General features: G+C 49.4%; 1 non-coding gene across 1 annotated transcript; it reads right to left on the minus strand.

The window, feature by feature from the left end:
- Positions 1 to 2,340: 2,340 nt before the first annotated feature.
- Positions 2,341 to 2,427, minus strand: TRNASTOP-UCA (transfer RNA opal suppressor (anticodon UCA)). The gene has a single exon. It is a non-coding gene; the product is annotated as a tRNA-Sec (tRNA).
- Between the last annotated feature and the right edge of the window lie 1,897 nt (positions 2,428 to 4,324).

The following is a 4,324-nucleotide window of genomic DNA, read 5'->3' on the forward strand; positions in this document are numbered from 1 at the left end:
CCCAGTAGTAGTGTCCCTCATGCAATGCCCCCAGTAGTAGTGTCCCTTATGAAATGTCCCCAGTAGTAGTGTCCCTCATGCAATGCTCCCAGTAGTAGTGCCCCTTATGCAATGCCCCCAGTAGTAGTGTCCCTCATGCAAAGTCCCCAGTAGTAGTGTCCCTCATGCAATGCCCCCAGTAGTAGTGCCCCTCATGCAATACTCCCAGTAGTAGTGCCCCTTATACAATGCCCCCAGTAGTAGTGTCCCTCATGCAATGCCCCCAGTAGTAGTGTCCCTCATGCAATGCTCCCAGTAGTAGTGTCCCTCATGCAATGCCCCCAGTAGTAGTGTCCCTTATGCAATGTCCCCAGTAGTAGTGCCCCCAGTAGTAGTGTCCCTCATGCAATGCCCCCAGTAGTAGTGTCCCTCACGCAATGCCCCCAGTAGTAGTGTCCCTCATGCAATGCTCCCAGTGGTAGTGCCCCTTATGCAATGCTCCCAGTAGTGCCCCTTATGCAATGCCCCCAGTAGTAGTGCCCCTTATGCAATGCCCCCAGTAGTAGTGTCCCTCATGCAATGCCCCCAGTGGTAGTGTCCCTCATGCAATGCTCCCAGTAGTAGTGCCCCTTATGCAATGCCCCCAGTAGTAGTGTCCCTCATGCAATGCCCCCAGTAGTAGTGTCCCTCATGTAATGCTCCCAGTAGTAGTGCCCCTTATGCAATGCCCCCAGGAGCACTGGGTAAGCCCACTGTGTGCCGAGCACGGGAGGCGGTGATGCCCCCAAAAGTGGCGCACATAAGACCATGCTGCTGTCTGCAATGCCACTCCCCCTTTTTGAGTGCGCGCACAGAAGGACTCCGTCCAGCCGCAGCAGGTGTCATACACGTAAGTGATGCCTCTGGAGCCCCTAATGCAGTGCCCCCAGTAGTGGTGCCCCTTATATCCTTTCACCCACTGCGGCTGCTGCTGCGGGGAAGGAGCTGCCGGGTGCCCGCTGGTAACAAAATCTCAGCAGGGGTCCGGCAAATGGAGTAGGCAGTGGCGGCACCTCTCCAGCCTCGCGCCTCCCTGATGTGCGCGGTACGCCGACCCTGGTAGCAGCAGCCAATAAGAATCTGCCTGACTCTGCGATCGAGCAGTCGCATGTCCGCGGTTGATTGGTCGATCGCGATCAACGTTTTGGCCACCCCTGCTGTAGATAGATTTACTTTGACATTTTGATTTAGCATTTTGCACATTATCATAGCGCCTGATTCAGCACGCATCGCAAGTGTGCACGCACCCGGGCGCTGCAAAATTATGCAAATGAAGCGATCACAGCGCAATCGCAGCAATGTATAAAGTCGCACACCACTTTATCAAGCCGCGCACTTCTCTTTACTTACATCCGCAATACCTTTGCAAGTGTGTGAAAAAACATCGGTAACATCGAGTAACATCGGACCCATACGGACAATTGTGGTTGAGCTGACCTGTCTCATAAACTGCAAAACTTCCTGTCGGTATCTAGAGCTCAGGCTCCGTATGCCATCGCAGGGTCTTAATTATACATGCCCCTGTAACGGCGTTCAAACGCACAGGCACGCCTGCGTTTCTTTAACCACTCCCCGTCACCACCCCCAAATGGCCACTTCCTGCCAATCACTATATGATGAGACTACATGCTCACTGCGATCGCAGCGGCCGGTTCGCACACAGCGATGCATGCACTTGTGCGGAGCGCATCAATCGGCCGAGTGCGTGCAAATTTTCATTTGCGTTCCTTGCTGAATCAGGCCCATAGTTCATTCATTGGGCCCCATTTACAAACGAAATATAACCCCTTTAGCGCTCGCTAAAGGGGTTATACCATCTTCCTGCATTTAGTAAACAGCGGTAATCTTAGATTACCGCTGTTTGTACAGCATCGCTCTCGCCATCTAAAAGATGGCGAGAGCGATGCGGGCCCCATTGCCGGCAATGGAGACCTGGCGGTGCCTTTCCGGCTTCAGCAAATCTTTCCAGGTACTGCCGGGTCTCCCTGTCATGCACATGCGCAGACGAACCGTCGCGTATGTGCATGACCCTGGAGCCCCGTCGCTGGCAGCGTTAGAGTGCCAGCAGCCCAGCGGAGGACCTCGCCGAGGACGAGGATTGCGCTGGACTTCGCGGGACCTCGCCGGAGGGGTGTTACTAAATACCAGTGGAATTTTCGTTTGTATCACAGTGATATTAAACAAAAATTCCCGCTGGTATTTCCCTTCGTTTGTAAATGGGGCCCATTGTCTCTTATTTACTACATTGTACACTGCGAAATGATGCAAAAAAAAAATGTTTATGCTTTAAAAGAAGCATTTAATGACCGGAGGACGCGCCCACGCCCAGAGGGTGGAATTGAACCACTCTGTCCCTAGACAGCTACAGGTTTGAAGCCTGCACCCCAGACCACTGAGGATCATCTGGGCAAGTAACAAGTCTGTATATCTGGTATTTATAGCCTACATTTGCAATTTATTGAACCTTAGGGAGATATAATATGTTTATTATTGTACATGTAGTAGCTGCTACATTGTATAGATACATATTGATTACTTTGATTTATAAGTTATACATTCTTATCTTTAGCCATAGAAAGAGAACTGTTTTCTCATTTGCATTCTTGCAATGCATTCTGGGCATGGAATGTAGAAAGAAGTTAATGACCTTCCCGACTAACTTGTGTTTTGTTTCCATACAAACACTCTTGTGTAAAAGCAATAATGAAATTACTTATTACCTTTCTTATTTATACAACCCCTGACCCATCTATACAACCCCTGACCCATCTATACAACCCCTGACCCATCTAAACAACCCCTGACCCTCCAAACGATCACATAAAATGCTAAATGAGAAAAGACCCAATAAACATTTATTTTATACAGTATTTCATTCTATCATTGTCACATTATGTATGTACAGAATTTGGAGCAGAGATTTAATTTGGAGAAACTTTATGTGTGAAAGAAATTATTGATATATCTAAATATGTACCCTCTACCAATCACAGATGTAGATGTGGGCAGCAGTGCTATTAGCCCCTATGCTTGCCCACACTTACTCACTCTCCCAGAGCGCTCGGTAGGTTCTGGAAGGTACTGCTGTGCTTCAGCCCCCCCTGCCCGCTTTGCCAACCTTCCTGTCCCCTCCTGGCGAGATTGCTTTTTGACAGAGCAGTATGATATTGCTCCTGTATGTACCAGTAAGTAACCACAGCCGCATCTCGCCACCTGGCCTCTGTTGGTGAATAGGCCACTATATGAATAATGGAATCGTGTATAACTAGGGGCAGTGTACATTACCGGGGCGCGTATAACTAAGGGCAGTGTATATTACCGGGGAGGTACAGTGTAAGGAGGAGATGTCTAGACCTGGTGGCAGTGAATATAAATTTGAGGGGCTCAGGGCCTGATTCAGAGCCGGACGCAATTAGCGCTCGCTCGTCCAGAAAATAGGGGTGGCTATTCAAATCAACTGTTCGCTCTTTGCGGTCTGTTCACGCCTCTAGGTCTGAACGAGCGAACAAAACTTTCGGTCGTTTTTTGAAAAAATACGCCCCCTGGCCGCTCGCATCCTACGTCATGTCCGCTATTTATTACATTAATCGAGTACATCGACCAGGGTATGAACTGCTCGCTATTCTTGTGGTTGGTTTATGCTACCACAATCTTGCGAGCAGTTCTGGCTATAAAATAACCCAGTGACGTGGTCAATGACGCTGCTGTATTAATTATGCACACCCATAACACGCCTGTTTTGACCTTTAAGCACGCCTGCGTTCTGATCTCCACTCCCCGTTTTCAAGCACCTTCCCCTGTTACCACCCACATACGCCTCTTTCTGTCACTCAAATTAACAGGCATTCGCTATTTTGCGAGCACATGAATTTCGACCGCACTGACTGGTTCGCGCATGCGTATAACGATCCGTACGCATGCGCAGTTGGGCCAACATCGTTCGGAGCAAACGAGCGGGCGCTTACGAGCGGCTCTGAATCAGGCCCTCAGTGTGTATTAATGGGAAGTGCGGTGTGTATAATGTGAGGGGCTCAGTGTGTATAACTGGGAAGTGCGATGTGAATAATGTGGGGGGCTCAGTGTGTATTAATGGTAAGTGCGGTGTGTATAATGTGGGGGGCTCAGTGTGTATAACTGGGAAGTGCAGTGTGTATAATGTAAGGGGCTCAGTATGTATAACTGGGAAGTGCGGTGTGTATAATGTGGGGGGCTCGGTGTGTATAACTGGGAAGTGCTGTGTGTATAATATGGGGGGCTCAGTGTGTATAACTGGGAAGTGCTGTGTGTATAATATGGGGGGCTCAGT

This window comes from Taudactylus pleione, unplaced genomic scaffold, assembly GCF_031769625.1.
Source record: "Taudactylus pleione unplaced genomic scaffold, aTauple2 ptg000695l, whole genome shotgun sequence".
Taxonomy (NCBI): Eukaryota; Metazoa; Chordata; class Amphibia; order Anura; family Myobatrachidae; genus Taudactylus; species Taudactylus pleione.